Source organism: Ursus americanus, chromosome 16 (assembly GCF_024610735.1).
Source record: "Ursus americanus isolate L20-20 chromosome 16, mUrsAme1.1.p, whole genome shotgun sequence".
Classification (NCBI taxonomy): domain Eukaryota; kingdom Metazoa; phylum Chordata; class Mammalia; order Carnivora; family Ursidae; genus Ursus; species Ursus americanus.
In genome coordinates, this window is record NC_142142.1 from 19,785,868 (window position 1) to 19,804,576 (window position 18,709).

Genomic DNA, 18,709 nt, shown 5'->3' on the forward strand with positions numbered 1-18,709 from the left:
CCCCTCCCACACCCCCTGAGTATTCATGAGGAGGCAGGCAGGTCGGGCTCAACCCCTTACCAGGTCACTTAAAATGGGTTTATCAAAAAGTTTAATTTGCAGAATACAATCAAGAGCAGGTATTAAATCAGCAGATGGATTGTGAAAGCTGAAAATTCCCTGTGGCACGGAAGTCCCATCTTTTGAATGTCCTCCACCTCTCTGGTGGCTGATGATGAGATTAGGAATCTTTCTGCAGAGGCTTCTGTCTATGCCCCCCACCCCATACTCTGATCCATTTGTGCCTCTGGCTCTGGCCTTGGACCTCAGCTCTGGGCTCCACTCCTAGTTCTGCCATCTCAGGCATATTCTCAGTTGAGCATTCAGCAACTTAAAATTTTTGAAACCCACAGCCTACATGCAGAAGACTCAAACTTTTAACTGACAGGAAGTCCAAAATCTGTACTTAAGTTCCCTCAGTGCAGTTGTCCTTTTCTTCTTCTTTATCCAATGACTCCAGCTATCATGTGGTTTGTTGTGCTTTTCTTTCCCCAGGAGTGGAACGGACTTTAGGATTGGTGCCCTTAGAAGATTGTCCCCATCCCTTCTTCCTATTGACTCACAGAACTCCATCCCTACCCAATGATGACAGCTCTAGCAGGCTGGATCGTGGCACCCTATTCACTGGAACCTAAACATGTTGCCTTATTTGGAAAAACAGCCTTTGTAGATGTGATTACATTAAGGATGAAAAGATTATCCTGGATTGTCTGGGCAGGCTCTAAATGCAATCACAAGTGTCCTCCTAAGAGAGAGGCAGGGCAAGATTTGACATATAGAGCAAAGAAGGTGATATGCGTTGGAACACAGATTTGAAGATGTTGGCCTTGAAGATCAGAGTGACACAGCCATAAAACCAGGAACATTGAAAGTCATGCACAAACTGGAAAGGCAAGGGACAGATTCTCCCATAGAGCCCTGTCCTAAAAGGAGAGTGGCCCTGCTCACAACTTCATTTCAGCCCAGTGATTTATGCCTTCTTTTAGACTTTTCTATGTTTCATTTAAAGATACATACAGGGGCGCCTGGGTGGCGCAGTCGTTAAGCATCTGCCTTCAGCTCAGGGCGTGATCCCAGCATTCTGGGATCGAGCCCCACATCAGGCTCCTCTGCTGGGAGCCTGCTTCTTCCTCTCCCACTCCCCCTGCTTGTGTTCCCTCTCTCGCTGGCTGTCTCTGTCAAATAAATAAATAAAATCTTTAAAAAAAAATAAAGATATATACAAACATATTAAAAGTTTACTCAAAGAAACAACAAAATGATTTTTATTACATGCAAAGTAAAAAGTAAAATACTTCTGTACTATTTGAAACTTTATAGTGAAAATACATTTAGTTATTACTTACAGAACTTTTAAAAACAGATTGCCAGGATATAGACTAAAATATCAAAAGCAATCTCTGGATGATAGGGTTCTCAATGACTTATTTCCTTCTGAACAATTTTTTTCCATTTTCTAAGTTCACAACAATGTATAGCAAATAATTATAAAATTTAAAAAGTTATAAAGAAAAAATCTTGATGTAGATCATTTACTGACATTGAAAAAGTTCTACAAATATGCATTAGTCAGTAGAAAGAGAAAAGCTACAAAACAGTGTAAATATCATGGTGATTTTTATTTTAAAACATGCACATAGATAGTCAGAAACAGTAAAAATGCATACATCAAAACTATCTTTGATACAATTATGGCTAATTTTTGTTTTACATTGTGTTTTTTGTGTCTTCGAATATTCTGCATTAATTATTTATGGATTTTATGATGAAATAAAATTATTATTAAATAGGAAAAGTTAGGAGTACATAAATGATAGAGTAAGAGATTCGTTGGGCCAGAACACATAGACCCTCGTATAAGAATATCAGATGGCATGCTAATGTAATAATGTAGCTCCTATAACTGGACCATAGAAGACGGTTTTAACAAATGCTCTTTGAGTGTATGAAGAAAAGATAAGGTTAAAATTGTGCCATTCTGACACACCCACAAGCTAGGATAAGTCCAACACCTGTGTAGGCTGCCTGTTTTCCCAGAGATTTGCACCTAAACACCACTGTGAACCAGTGAAACTAAGAATTTACAGTATTGTCATCTCTCTTCTGTAAGTCATTCAGAGGTCTCCTTTGCTCCTGTAGATTAAACGCCTCTCCAGGGTCCTAGATTCATGCTGTCACTCTTGGCATTTCCAGCTCCTCACTCCTAAATTAAGCGAGGGCCAAGTCTGTCCAAGAAGATAGGCTGCATTTTAGAGAAGGTGTGTGCCTCACAGTTGGCTTTGCATTTCTTCAAATTCCAGGCTTCCGCTGACGAGACTATTTTGGTCCCACAAGTGAGTCCTGGCCAAGAGCAGGTTCTCCCCCACCAGGAGCGCCGGAGCTGTACCACTGTGCAGTTAGGTGCCTTTGTATCTCAGCCTTTCCAGGATACCTTTTCTGGTGTCAGAAATAGCCCTCTGTCTCCCCTGGTGGTAATCAGTAACTGAAGCATTGAGCAAGAACTCTCTCAGCAAGAATTCTGCCCATTGAGATCCTGCCTCCTCTAAGTCGTAGTGACTTATGTGACCTATGTGACCACACCAGATGCACATCTTACACAGTTACCCGGAAACAATCTGACCAGATCCTGAATCATGCATGTAGCTATTACAGGCTTCTCACCAGACTCATGTACAAAGGACAGTGGGGTATTCTGCCCCTTATCTTTATCGCCAGCTCACACTGGCTCCAAATCCTATCAACTGGATGATGTAGACTCCCCAATGATATTTTTGCCCTTCTGACTCAGAATGTCCCAGACACTGAAACACAAAGCAGAGAAGAGGTGAAAAGATAAGTACAAGATCTAAACAAAGCTAAGAACCCCAGAGATGATTGATGCGGAAAATATTTTCTCAGCCCACTTCCATTTATAATGACTTTCTTCCTCCAACAGAAATCTCCTGCAGAATCACTGTTTCTATAAAATCTCCATTTTGTTCTAGATTCACTTCAGAGTTCCTTTTACTTTGAAATGAAGGACAGAAACCTTGAGCTCCCCCTGGAGGTAGGAGTGTGCTAGTAAGAGTCTCCGCCTCGCTCTTGATTCATCCCACCCAGTCCACCTTAACCAGCAACCTTAGTTAACTTGCTTGGCGTCTTCCACCCATTTCCAGTCCACTTCTAGGTGATCTGTCTGCAGCCTGATCAGGTAACATCTGACTGGGCTTCTATCCTCTTGTGTTTTAGCGACTCTCATCTTAATGATAGGAAGTGCTCCTTGCCTAGCTGCTTAAACAGCACGGTTTGTTTCCAGCATGTCTCACATTTTCTCTTTTAATACAAGTGCTCTATTAGTCATATGATTCTACTTGACATCTCTCCAACATGTCCCTTTCCTCTTTATCCTTTTTATTACTCTCCATCTTACCTAGAATTCTTTTCCTCCCCTAGGCCCTCGTCTCCTTGTGAAAATCTTTTCCATTCATTAAAAGCCCAAGTCCCAGGCCAGCTTCCCCACACCCACCTCTGAAATCCTGTAGAACTTGTTGACAAAACCCTTATGTATGCTCCTTTGTATTTTAGTTGTCTCTACATTGCTTATCTTACTCTATTCAACCAAATGCCTGCCATAGCGTCAAGGTCTAGTGTGCACTAGAAAATCGGTAGATAAATGTTGAATTAAATTGTTGAAGGATGATTTCAAACAACCCATTTTCAAAGAACAGAGATAACCGCACTGTTGAAAAAGAAAGAAAGGAGACAGAAAGAAGAGAAACATGACCGGAAGAGAAAGGTCATGAGAGTCTCAGTGTGCTGTGGAAGGAACACTGGACGAAGGACCAGGAACCTGGGCTCAAGCCCCATGTGGTTGTTAATGACCTGAATGACCGCGAAACTACTCTCTAGAGAATCAAGACAGTGGGTTACATCTCAAGGTTGTCACCACGATGATATTGTACGACCATCTCCCCACTTAGGCTCCTGATAGCTGACTGAACAAGATAGTGTTCAGACTATACCTGTCACAGAGCCTAGCATAAGATGTGTGCTAATAAATGTTAGTTCCTCTCTTTCTCACACCCAATGGAAACATTCTGCATCAATTTTAAGAAAGTAAAAGTTCTTTATCCATGGAAAATGGACACACACAGGAATATGTGCCGGATGTTACGGCAATAGAGAACTTTACAGCTTGTTTAATCAAGAGTACTGCAGAAACATTTGTTTTCCCCTCGAGATGTGTCCCTTAGGTAGAACTTTTCAGCAGCTGGTTTTCTCCATAGGCTGAACAGGCTTTCTTGACATTTTTTCCTCCAGCCCTTGCCATGTGCCATTTTAGGTAGAAGCTTCCAGTCCAGCAACTGAAAGGAAATAGCTATGAGCTATGCCAAAAGAAACTCATAGTCAACTACATCACGGTCTGGGAAGGTGTGGAAATCATTTGACAAAGATCCTTCTACATGGTTAGCAAGAAAGAAGAAGGGTAATACTTGGAAGACAATAAAAAAAATGGGGAAGAATTTAAATAAGGTATGCCAGGAAAATACACAAATACCAAGGAATTGAACTAAAGATTCTGGAACCTAAGACAGTTGCAAATGTTCGATTAATATGTGTAGCAACAACACATTTACCAAGGATTTTAGAGAAATGAGGGCTTCTACCTATGGGACTTTAGGAGTTCACTGAAGTTTAATTCTTTGTATTTTTAGAAAGCTGAATTAATTTTGCTATTTTATTATGATGTTTTCCTGACTGACTTTAGAGAACTCCAAACTACCCTAAGTCCCTGCAAATATGGCTCTTTTACTCCTCTGTGCCTTTGTGGGTGCTCCTTCCTCCTGCCATCACCTCTCCTCCTCACCCTTCAAAACCTATTTTAAATCTCTGTGACTCTACTCAGCAAAGTAAGTTGCTCCCACTGCCATCCAATAGTCTCGGCTTATAGTTCTATTAATAATTTTTGCAATCCCTGGGGCCCTAGCTGGGTGAATGCCAGGTGCGCCCAGTTGGGGGTCCGCCTGGGAAGTGAGGAAACTGATTAGGAGAGCAGTACTGTGCTCAATTATGAGAAGTTACGGGGCCTTTCTTTACTGAGTGTCTAATGCTGTTATCTGGTTTTTTTTTTTAAAAAGAAGCCTTATGAAATGTTTTCTTCTGATGCTGTTCTGGGTATATTCTGAGAGGCTCTTAATAGAAGCCAAATTGTGGGGGGGGGGGGGGAATCCAGAGGAGGAGGGTGCTGAAAGAACAGGGCGAAGAAAAAGAATCCGCAGTCTCAGAAGACTTTGCAAGAAGCCAGGTCTAAGTTTGCCCACTCCTACACCTTCACTTAGTTCTCCACCTACAGGTCCTTAGATTTCAGCTTCCTTAGGAAAGCGTGTCATGCTTTTTCTGATGAGAGCAATCAGAGCATCTTATACCTCTCACTTACAGCATTTACCACAGTTGTAAATCCGTATGTATGTGTGATTCTTTGCTGGATGTCTCTTTTTATCACTAGGCTCCTGAGAATGGAGACTCCTATCAGTTTTGCGCACCAGTATCCCCTAGGTCCTAGCATAGGCCTGGCATATAATGGGATTTCAGTATGTGTAGAACAAATGAATAATGTTGCATGAAAGGCAATGGGGAAAGGGACTTGACATACAGATTTAAAAGGACCATTTAAAGTAACTTAGCAGTACTGCTAACGATCAGCATGACAGGATCAATATAACGATCAAGGGGTGTGAGGTTTTTTCCTCCTGACATCATATATCTGATGTCTTTTCCAACACTACCTCCCTAGTTCTCTGACACCAGCTGGGTGACCAACACTTCAATTCAGTTCCGGCTCTATTTCCTTGGAATTAGCATCCAGTCTCCTAAGTTAAAGGGCTCGGCCCCCATAGACTGCCTGTACTTGCAGATGCCCGTTACAAGTCCCAGGCCACCTGCGCTTTGGATCCACCAGATAGAAACTGAGGAATCCCATGACCCTCTCCTCAGGTTGGACGTTTTGCTAAAATGGCTCACAGGACTGAAGAAGGCACATTACTTACATTTACCGGTTTATTATAAAGGATACAAAGGAACAGCCGGATGAAGAGGTACATAGCATGAGGTCTGGAAAGGTCCCAAGTGCAGGAGCTTCTGTCCCTGTGCAGTTGGGATGCGCCATGTTCCCAGCACTTAGAAGTGGTCGCCAGCCTGGAAACTCTCCGGACCTCGTTGTTGATGGGTTTTTATGGAGGTTTCACTACGTAGGCACGATTGACTAAATCACCGGGTGTTGGTGATTAAACTTAATCTCCAGCCACTTTCCCCCTCAGGAGGTGGAGCTGAAATTCCCAAGCTTCGAAACTAGGCTTGGTCTTTCTGGCTTCCCTTGCTAAAGCTATCTAGACGCTCGCCAAGACTGGCCTCATTAAAAGATGCTCCTATCACCCTTACCCCAAGAAATTCCAAGGGTTTTAGGAGCTCTGTGCTGGGAGTTTCGAACAAAACCAAAGATCCTTCTGTGATACCACAGGGTGGGAATGAGTTTAAGGATGTCAGTGTAAGGGTATATACAGTTAATAAGTAGATTGTAATGATGATGTTAACCAAGGTTTCAAAGGTAATAATAAGTCATTAGGTTAGCCTTGCATTTCATCTCAATTTATTTCCCACTAACTTCTTACACAGGCAAATTAATGACATCAGTATGTCTTCACTCAGTAATTACAGCACTCCCCTCCCCACTTTATGTAAGCCCAATACCATCTTACTCTGAGTCATTTATTTGATAATCAGATGTTACAGACACTCATGCGAATGTGTGGCTGAATTAAATATTCTGCCACTGTGTTTTCCCGGAAGAGAGAAGTGGATGCCTTTTAACAACCTTGGGCCCCACACGAGACTTAGGAGTTTAGACCTGAACTTTCTTTGTTTCTCCTATTCTCCAACATTTAACATATCAAAAAACACTTTCCAGCACAAACTATAAATAAGTTGATCATTTAAGGTAATAAATCAGACCTTGTCAATCTACGTACCACCGCTGACAAAACTGTTGCTGACAAGGTGACAGAAAGCAAATCATATACAATCTATTGATGGAGACGTCCAATCCGGCATTCCCTCAAGGGTTTGTCGGAAGGCTCCTGCAGGCCTCACACTAGGTATATAGGAGGCCTCTATGATGAAGCGGAAAGAGGTCTATAGGATATGAATAAAACTCAACACATAACCTGCCCTCAAGAAGTTCCCAATCTTGTTCGAACAAAAGATCACAGAACAAATTTTAAAACAAAATCTATAATTGGGGACTAAGATAAAAGAAGCATTCTACAGAAATTTGGGGAAAAGGGCAACCAAATCAGATTAGGAGATCAGGGAAGGTTTCCCGGGAAGCTAAATTTTGAAGGATGAGCTAAGAGAAAAGGATGAATTAGGAAGAAGAGGGTATTTTAAGCAAAAGGAAACATGTGTATGTAAAAGCTCACAGCCTAATCAGTAAACTACAAGTAATTCACTGCAGGTCTTTACTCAAATGCTTTCTACTTACGAACACTCGTAAGTACAAAGCTCTGCATCCAAGCAAAGGCACATCAACTCTTTCAGACACGTCAGAAGGAGTTCGTGGTCAGGTGAGGTAATTTCAGTCCTGGTCACATGATCATTGGGTTATGCCTTAATCCATTTAATTATTACATTGGGTTATTCTTTAATCCACTTAATTAATTCCTTAACTTGCAGGGTAGCATCCCCAAATACCTACCATGAATACAAGCTGTCTGGGTAGGGCCTGAGGTGAACTGGAGTGTGAGGTGTGAGGTGAAATGTGTCCAGCTAGAGGGCTGAGCAGCCCCAGGCACTCACTGGTTTTACTTTGCCAGAATGTGGCCTCAGTGCTGCCGTGCCTTTGCTCTCTCAAGGCGAACAAGAGACCTCCTTCAATTTTGAAATGTTGAGAACTAATTCAAAGTTTTAAAATTGTATGCAGGCCAAACATTTGACCTTGACCTTCTGAGATGGTTATATTGAATAGGCACTACAATATGTAGATCTACAGCTCAACAAGAGGCCTACACACCAAGAGCAGACATCACCATATATTTAATAGTTGAAGCGATGAGAATAGAATAGGTCACCGGAGGGTTACATGTTTACTGATACAACAAAAGAAAGGTACGGGAGAACCCTAAGAAAAGGGGGCAGATAAGTAATAGGTGAAGGAAAAGGGGCCAAGCAAAGAAGAAAAGGCCTTTCATGAACATTCGAAAATTAAATAAGCCGGCACAACAAGGATTCAAGTAATTTCATCTTATTTGAAACTCAAACAAGCTATTTAAGGAAGATATTATCAGAGTTCCGTATTATCGGTAACTTGAGCTCATTCAGATGACCAACCCAGGATTTCACAGTTTTTAAATAGCAGAGCTAGCACTTTAATGCTAGTCTTTCCCAAATTCCACAGATCTTCATTCCACCATGCTGGCTCCAAATTTCTTATGATTCACACACTAGCAAAGTCAGGAAAGCAGAAGTAGGAAGGAAATGATACTAGTGCAATCAACCTCCTGCAACTCTTCCTATTCCCATGCTTTTGACACAGTAGGAAACTCGGGCTCAGAGAAGTTTCAAAAACAATTTACCTTTAAACTCCTGTCTTTATTAAAACTTACCTGAAAACCCAACCCCATCCTTTAGTATTCACAGACAGACATTAACCCTTTGCTTGCATAAGGATACATGCACTCAGGACTTTCATAATAAAGGCATCGGTGAGGCTCCTGGGTGGCTCAGTGGGTTAAGCATCTGCGTTTGGCTCAGGTCATGATCTCAGGGTCCTGAGATCCAGCCCCACATTTGGCTCCCTGCTCAGTGAGAAGTCTGCTTCTCCCTCTCCCTCTGCTGCTCCCCCTGCTTGTGCTCTCTCACTCACACACACACACTGTCTCTCAAATAAATAAATAAAATCCTTTAAAAAATAAAGGCATCAGAAACTAAGTAGTATCTTTTCTGTACTATAATCATTAGAGAGAAAACTATGGGACATCTTATAGCCTTGCTCTACTTCACATAATGTTCTTTATTTTATGCAAATATACTGACTCTGCCAGAGATTCCATGTAGTTTACAGGAGCATGACATGAGTGAGTGTTAGAGATAAGTAGATATTGCCAAAACATTTCTTATAGTGGATGTTGGCAGAACATTATTATTATGGGTCTGCAAAAGCTTGGAAAAATTTTCACTATAATCCATCTTGTGATAGTGAAAACTGTTTCACTGGAATTTGACCTGAAAGACTAGAACTTGATCACCAAGTTTCAATAGCAATCTTGTTGAAAGAGTACATTTCTCCTGCTGATATGAACAGGGATTTTTTTAAAACTTTGATATGTATACTATAAAACCAAGTTATACGAGTGTGTTGCAATTGAATAGGTTCCAAATGTGGGTTTGAAGGGGATATGATTATTTCCAGATTTCTTTACTTAGGTGGATTACTGAGCCTGTGCAAGAGATCTCTGCCCAGAAGCTCCTACCTCTCAAAATGGTTTCAGTTGGTCCAATTTTCTTCTCATCACAGGTAAAGTCTCAATCCCTGTGATAACTCCAAGAGCTTACCTTCTTTTTTTTCTTTTTTTAAAGATTTTATTTATTTATTTGACAGAGAGACAGCCAGCAAGAGAGGGAACAGAAGCAGGGGGAGTGGGAAAGGAAGAAGCATGCTCCCAGCAGAGGAGCCTGATGCGGGGCTTGATCCCAGGACTCTGGGATCACGCCCTGAGCCAAAGGCAGACGCTTAACGACTGAGCCACCCAGGCGCCCCAAGAGCTTACCTTCTTTAAAGCCTCTAAAAAAGCAATTAAATTAGGGCAGTAAACATAGATAGAATTGATTTCGTTCAGAAAATATTTACTGAGTGTGAAGCACTGGGGATATCAAGATGAATCGGAAATGAATTCTGCCCACAAATCATTCAGCCTGGGGTGGGGGTATGACACAGCTAATTAGCTGGGTTAGGGCTAACATCACTGTTGAGAACTTGAAGTACATGTATTTTGTCTTGTTGATCCGTAAACTTTGAGGTATAGACTAAGAAACAGGTGGCATATGACAAGTTAGCATTCTTTTTTTTTTTTTTTTTCAAAGTTAGTATTCTGGTATGAAAGTTGAAAAGCTCGGTTGGTATTTTCTCATTGTTGCTTGGAACCCCTGCTCTTCTTGTTCCCAGTGGACGGGTCTTCCGCTGCAATTCTGGCAGCCCTTTCAGGATCTGGCCCCTAAGGGATTACAGATCTGTTTCTTTTTTCTTTAAAGATTTTATTTATGTCTTTGTCAGAGAGAGAGGGAGAGAGAGAGCACAAACAGGGGCATCTGCAGAGGGAGAAGCAGGCTCCCTGCTGAGCAGAGAGCCCATGCGGGGCTCGATCCCAGGACCCTGGAATCATGACCTGAGCCATATGCAGACGATTAACTGACTGAGTCACCCAGGCATCCTGGCACAACTCAAGATTACAAATCTTTTAGTCATCAAATAGTAACCCAACTCCACTGTGTGTTAACTTATACAACTTTACCAGAGTGAAATGTAAATGTGCATGAATGATTTAGCTTCTCTCCCCCTTCAGGAAACAATCACAGATGGATATAAACATGTATTTGCATAAATATGAAAAGATAAGAAACAATTTAAATGCTGAACAATTGAGGTGTGGTTAATTAAATTATGGATATTCCTATGGTGTATTACTATGGATCCATTAAAAGGATGTTTTAGGAAAATATTCACCATATACTGTTATAAAAAATGCTTACAAAACCAAAATGGTATCATTACATTTTCCAAATATGTGTATATTCATGTTGTGAGTGCACAGAAAAGGACTAGAAGAATAGAAGACTCAAATATTAATAGTGGTTACCTCTGGGTGGTAGGATTATAGAAGAGTTTTCTTCTTTGTGGTTTTCTTGTATTTTCCAAACTATACAAAATGTACATGTGTTACTTTCATTATTCAAAGCAAATTATATTTTTAAAAAGAAAGACCAAAAAGTAGTCTAGCTCTTCCTATTTTGTAGCTTTTTTTGACAAAGAAGTTTTACCAAATTCCCCAAGGACTGGAACGGAAGGCTATTTTAGTGACACCAACTGCGCCAACTCAAAACCTTACTCATAGAACTTGTATCAAGAGGCAAAGAAAAGCGTCACTTTCCATCCCGTCTGGGGCACACCCTCAGGAACTGCAGGGAGTCTTCCTACATCTTTTTATGTTCAAGGGTTTTTAATTATGTTATCCCTGGGGCCTCATAAGCAATGCTAAAGTCTTTGCTATCTCTTCCAGTATGCTAGTTAGCCATGTGCAAATAGGACTGTGGATGGCCTTCTTTAGTATCCCAGAGTTTCTGAGAGGCCAGCAACATAGGCACTATTTGGAACAGAACAGCCTATTAGGAACATGGACTCTGGAGTCAGAACTTAGAATCTTAACACTGAAATTTACTAATCATGTGGCCTGGGGTACATTACTTAATCTCTTTGTGACTCATTTTCCTCATCTGTCAATTAGATCATAATAATGTCTACCTTATCATGTTTCTATGATGATTAAAAATGATAATGTATGTTAAGTACTAAGCACAATGGCTGGCATGTAATAATCAATAAATGTAAGCTCTTGTATTACTAAGATAAATACAATATACAGATAAAAAGTAATGTTATGAGAGATCTAGAAAAGGCACAATTACTTCTGGTTGAGAAGATTACAAAAGGCTTTGTAGAAGGAGAAAATTTAGATATTCTGAGATGAGGGGGAAAGGCGTTCAGGTGATGGCAGCATCAGAGCTTACAGGAGAGGAAGCTGTAGAACACAGCTGGATAATAAGGACACGTTTCATCTATTATAATTTTCTTTTTTTTTTAAGATTATTTATTTACTTATTTGTCAGAGAGGGAGAGAGAGAGAGAGAACAAGCAAGGGGAGCTGAGGCAGAGGGAGAAATCTCTACACCCAATGTGGGGCCTGAACTCACAACCCCGAGATTAAGAGTGACATGATCTACTGATTGAGTCAGCCTGGCACCCGTAAAACTTTTTTTTTTAAAGATTTTATTTAGTTAGTTAGTTATGTCTTTATTATTTATTTATTTATTCATTAATTTATTCATTCATTTAGGGGAGAGAGAGCGCGCATGTGCGCACACACACACACTCAAGTCGAGGGAAGGGCAAAGGGTGAGATAGAATCTCAAGCACACTCCACCCTGAGCATGGAGTCTGATGCAGGGCTTGATCCCAGGACCGTGAGATCATGACCTGAGCTGAAATCAAGAGCTGGACTCTCAACCGATTGAGCCACCCAGGCACCCCCCTAAAACTTAGTTTTAACAGAGAATGTGGAAGGTCATGAGATGGACAAATGGGGTACTTATATACATGCTCAGGTAAATTGCAAAAAAGGGATTACTGTGTGATGTTACAAAAATTATTTTGGGATGAAAATTATAATAGATGGGCAACCTAGGTGGCTCAGTCGGCTAAGCATCTGCCTTCGGCTCAGGTCGTGATCCCAGGGTCCTGGGATGGGGCTCCGTGTCGGGCTCCCTGCTCAGTGGGGAGCCTGCTTCTCCCTCTCCCCACCCCCTGTTTATGCTCTCTCTCACTTTTTCTCTCTCTCAAATAAATAAATAAAATCTTAAAAAAAAAGGAACCCACAAGTTTTAGCTATTGGTAAGTCAAAGAATCTCCTGGTCAAAGCATAGAGTGGTCTCCTGGGGCAGGGAAGAAACTAGAAATAACAGAGTAAAGAAAGCATGATCCTTTATTTTTATAGCTCTATAGATATTTTAAAGCATCAGGAGATATGAAAGGAAGAAAGATTATGCTTGGTCCTGATAAGTAAGATCATCTTTGGGATAAACATTTAAATGACATAAGAAGCATATGAAGAAAAGAACAAAGTTCAGGACAAACAATACCCGGTTTTAAGGTTACTGTAAAGTCTCAGTAATGAAGACAATGTTGTATTGGTGAACAGATAGACATACAGATCAGTGAAATAAAATAGAAAGTCCAAAAGAAGAATCACATTCAGGTGATCAGTTGATTTTTGACAAAGGTGCCAATGCATTCATTGGGGAAAGAAAAGTGAAAAGTCTTTCCAATAAATGGTGTTAGAACCACCAGATATACATATGGAAAAAAAATTAAACCTCAATCTTCATCTCACATCATATATAAAGATTAACTCAAAATGTCAAATAGATCTAAATGTAAAAGCTAAAACAATAAAACTTTTAGAAGGAAACATGGAAGAAAAATCTTTGTGACCCAAGACAGAACCAACAAAAGAAGAAATCATTCTAAAATTGACAATTTGAACTTCATCAAAACTTAAAACTCTTGCTGCTTAAGAGACATCATTTAAAAAGTGAAAAGACACGAGGAGGAGTTAAGATGGCGGAGGAGTAGGAGACACCTTTTTCGGCCAGTCCCCCAAGTCAAGCTGGATTGGTACCAGACCAGCCTAAACAACCACGGAACCAGCCTGAGACGCAGGAAGACGCATCTGGATCTCTACAAATGAACATCTCCAGCGCTGAGTATTGAGGTAGGAAGCGGGGAGCCATGAAACCGTGCACAGATATCGGAAGATAAACGGAAGGGGGAGAGAGCCGCAGCGTTCGGGCGCCGGGAAGCGGTAGCCACTTGCACGGGAGAGCAGGCGGGGCTCACGGTCGGCACCCGCAAAACAGCAGACTGAGACCGTGAGCCGGGTGCGCACCACGAGGCATCTTGCGGAACCCCGGAATCCCGGTGCGCTCACTGGATCCAGACTGAGACCGGGAGATCCGGGAGCGGGCGCGGGGCAGCTGGCGGCATTAGAAACACAAAGGACACAGACGCGCCAGCCCTGGAAGTGAGGGCTAGGACGCCGGGTGTGGGGCGCACATCCCGGGACGCTGCAGGGTTGAGCAGCACCAACAGTAACAGAGTTAAAGTGGCCAGAACATTAGTAGAGAACGGGCCGCAATCCCTCTGTTCTGTGACAGAGGCTGAAATTCAGCCGCTGCTGCTCTGACTCTCAGAAGAGGCACAGCAAACCGCCAGGGAAAGCCGCCAGAGAACAAAAGCCTGGAAATACCGGCTCAGGGAGTGCCCATCCCCATCCCCCCTCGCAGGGGACACGGAGACTCTACCCAAACAGGGTTGCCTGAGTATCGGCGCGGCAGGCCCCTCCCCCAGAAGGCAGGCTGAAAAAATCAAGAGGCCCACAACCCGGGCGCCTGGGTGGCGCAGTCATGGAGCGCCTGTCTTCGGCTTAGGGCATGATCCCGGCGTTCCGGAAAGGCATCCCTCATAGGGCTCCTCCGCTGGGAGCCTGCTTCTTCCTCTCCCACTCCCCTGCTTCTGTTCCCTCTCTCGCTGGTTGACTGCCACATAAATAAATAAATAAAATCTTTAAAGAAGAAGCCCACATCCCTAAGATCCCTATAAAACAAGGGGCACGGCCTGGGACCCAGTCAATAATTAGGGCTCTGGACAACCCCGCAACCTCTCCTCATCAGAATGACAAGAAGGAGAAGCCCCCCCCCACCCCGCCAAGAAAAGACAGTGAGTCTGTGGCCTCTGCCACAGAAATAATGGATATGGATGTAACCAAAGTATAGAATTGGAATTCAGAGTAACAATGGTCAAAATGATGAGTAGAATTGAAAAAACTATTAACGAAAAGGTTACTGAGAATATAGAATCCCTAAGGACAGAAATGAGAGCGAATCTGACAGAAATTAAAAATTCTATGAGCCAAATGCAGGCAACACTAGAGGCTCTGACGGCCAGGGTCACAGAAGCAGAGGAACGGGTTAGTGAATTGGAGGATGGGTTATTAGAGGAAAAAACCAAAATAGAAGCTGCTCTTAAAAAAATCCAAGCCCACGAATGTAGGTTACGGGAGATTACTGACTCAATGAAACGATCCAATGTCAGAATCATCGGCATCCCCGAGGGGGTGGACAAAAACAGAGGTCTAGAAGAGATATTTGAACAAATTGTAGCTGAAAACTTCCCTAATCTAGCGAGGGAAACAAACATTCGTGTCCAAGAGGCAGAGAGGACCCCTCCCAAGCTCAACCACGACAAACCTACGCCACGTCACGTCATAGTGCATTTCGCAAATATTAGATCCAAGGATACAGTATTGAAAGCGGCCAGGGGAAAGAAATTTCTCACGTACCAAGGCAAAGGCATCAGAATTACGTCAGACCTGTCTACACAGACCTGGAATGAGAGAAAGGGCTGGGGGAGCATATTTAAAGCTCTTTCAGAGAAAAACATGCAGCCAAGGATCCTTTATCCAGCAGGCTGTCATTCAGAATTGATGGAGAAATAAAGACATTTCAGAATCGCCAGTCACTAACCAATTTCATAACCACGAAACCAGTCCTACAGGAGATATTACGGGGGGTTCTATAAAAGTAAAAAGGCCCCAAGAGTGATACAGAACAGAAAGTCACAGCCAATACAAACAAAGACTTTACTGACAACATGGCATCATTAAAATCATATCTCTCAGTACTCAGTCTTAATGTTAATGGCTTAAATGTGCCCATAAAACACCACAGGGTTGCAGATTGGATTAAAAAGAAATGACCCATCCATTTGCTGTCTACAAGAAACTCATTTCGAACCCAAAGATGCATTCAGACTGAGAGTAAGGGGATGGAGTACCATCTTTCACGCAAATGGACCTCAAAAGAAAGCTGGGGTAGCAATTCTCATATCAGATAAATTGGATTTTAAACTACAGACTATAGTTAGAGATGCAGAAGGGCACTATATTATTCTTAAAGGAAGTACTCAACAAGTGGATATGACAATTATAAATATATATGCCCCCAACAGGGGAGCAGCAAGATACACAAGCCAACTCTTAACCAGAATAAAGAGACATATAAATAAAAATACATTAATAGTAGGGGACCTCAACACTCCACTATCAGAAATAGACAGAACACCCTGGCAAAAACTAAGCAAAGAATCAAAGGCTTTGAATGCCATACTCGACGAGTTGGACCTCATAGATATATATAGAACACTACACCGCAGAACCAAAGAATACTCATTCTATTCTAATGCCCATGGAACATTCTCAAGAATAGACCATGTTCTGGGTCACAAAACAGGTCTCAACCGATACCAAAAGATTGAAATTATCCCCTGCATATTCTCAGACCACAACGCTCTGAAATTGGAACTCAACCACAAGGAAAAATTTGGAAGAAACTCAAACACTTGGAGACTAAGAACCATCCTGCTCAGGAATGACTCGATAAACCAGGAAATCAAAAATCAAATTAAACAATTTATGGAGGGGCGCCTGGGTGGCACAGCGGTTAAGTGTCTGCCTTCGGCTCAGGGCCTGATCCTAGCATTGTGGGATCGAGCCCCGCATCAGGCTTTTCCACTATGAGCCTGCTTCTTCCTCTCCCACTCCCCCTGCTTGTGTTCCCTCTCTCGCTGGCTATCTCTATCTCTGTCAAATAAATAAATAAAATCTTAAAAAAAAAAATTATGGAGACCAATGAGAATGAAAATACAACAGTCCAAAACCTATGGGATACTGCAAAGGCAGTCCTAAGGGGGAAATACATAGCCATCCAAGCCTCACTCAAAAGAATAGAAAAATCTAAAATGCAGTTTTTATATTCTCACCTCAAGAAGCTGGAACAGCAACAGAGGGACAGGCCTAATCCACGCACGAGGAAGCAGTTGACCAAAATTGGAGCTGAAATCAATCAAGCAGAAACCAGAAGTACAGTAGAGCAGATCAACAGACTAGAAGCTGGTTCTTTGAGAGAATCAATAAAATTGACAGACCACTGGCAAGACTTATCCAAAAGAAAAGAGAAAGGACCCAGATTATTAAAATTATGAATGAAAAAGGAGAGGTTACAACGAACACCATTGAAATTGGAAGGATTATTAGAAATTTTTATCAACAGCTATATGCCAATAAACTAAGCAATCTGGAAGAGATGGAATCCTTCCTGGAAACCTATAAACTACCAAGATTGAAACCGGAAGAAACTGATTTCTTAAACAGGCCAATTATTTATGAAGAAATTGAGTCAGTGATAAACAACCTTCCAAATAACAAAACTCCAGGCCCGGACGGTTTTCCTGGGGAATTCTACCAAACATTCAAAGAAGAAATAATACCTATTCTCCTAAAGCTATTTCAAAAAATAGAAACAGAAGGCAAGCTACCAAACTCATTCTATGAGGCCAATATTACCTTGATCCCCAAACCAAGCAAAGACCCCCTCAAAAAGGAGAATTACAGACCGATCTCCCTAATGAATATGGATGCCAAAATCCTCAACAAGATCCTGGCTAATAGAATCCAACAGTACATTAAAAGGATTATCCATCACGATCAAGTGGGATTCATACCTGGGATGCAAGCGTGGTTCAATATTCGCAAATCAATCAGCGTGATACATCATATCAACAAGAAAAGACTCAGGAACCATATGATCCTCTCAATCATGCCGAAAAAGCATTTGACAAAATACAGCATCCTTTCCTGATTAAAACCCTTCAGAGTGTAGGAATAGAAGGTACATTTCTCAATCTCATAAAAGCCATCTATGAAAAGCCTACTGCAAATATTATTCTCAATGTGGATAAGCTGGAAGCCTTTCCCTTAAGATCAGGAACTCGACAAGGATGCCCATTCTCGCCACTATTATTCAACATAGTACTAGAAGTCCTTGCAACAGCAATCAGACGACAAAAAGGGATCAAAGGTATTCAAATCGGCAAAGAAGAAGTCAAAATGTCTCTCTTCTCAGATGACATGATACTCTATATAGAAAACCCAAAAGAAGCCACTCCCAAACTATGAGAAGTTATAGAGCAATTCAGTAACGTGGCGGGATACAAAATCAATGCTCAGAAATCAGTTGCATTTCTGTACACGAATAGCGAGACTGAAGAAAGAGAAATTAGGGAATCCATCCCATTTACAATAGCACCAAAAACCATACGTTACCTTGGAATTAACTTAACCAGAGACGTAAAGGACCTATATTCTAGAAACTATAAATCACTCTTGAAAGACATTGAGGAAGACATAAAAAGATGGAAAGATATTCCATGCTCATGGATCAGAAGAATTAACATAGTTAAAATGTGCATGCTACCCAGAGCAATCTACACTTTCAATGCTATCCCGATCAAAATACCAAGGACATTTTTCAAAGAACTGGAACAAATAGTCCTTAAATTTATATGGAAACAGAAAAGGCCCCGAATGTCCAAGGAACTGTTGAAAAGGAAAAACAAAGCTGGGGGCATCACAATGCCGGATTTCGAGCTGTACTACAAAGCTGTGATCACAAAGACAGCATGGTACTGGCACAAAAACAGACACATAGACCAATGGAACAGAATAGAGAGCCCAGAAATGGACCCTCGGCTCTTTGGGCAACTAATCTTTGATAAAGCAGGAAAAAACATCTGGTGGGAAAAAGACAGTCTCTTCAATAAATGGTGCTGGGAACATTGGATAGCTATATGCAAAAGAATGAAACTTGACCACTGTCTCACACCATACACAAAAATAAACTCCGAATGGATGAAAGACCTCGATGTGAGACAGGAATCCATCAAAATTCTAGAGGAGAACATAGGCAGCAACCT

General features: G+C 41.7%; 1 long non-coding RNA gene across 4 annotated transcripts in view; it reads left to right on the forward strand.

Annotated features, from left to right (window-relative positions):
- Positions 1–10,151, forward strand: part of LOC123803824 (uncharacterized) — a 122,797-nt gene extending 112,646 nt beyond the window's left edge. For all 4 annotated transcript variants that reach the window (XR_006782982.2, XR_006782983.2, XR_015726950.1 and 1 more), the window contains one exon: positions 535–10,151. This is a non-coding gene — a long non-coding RNA (uncharacterized LOC123803824). The remainder of the gene's footprint in view (positions 1–534) is intronic.
- The last annotated feature ends 8,558 nt before the right edge of the window (positions 10,152–18,709 follow it).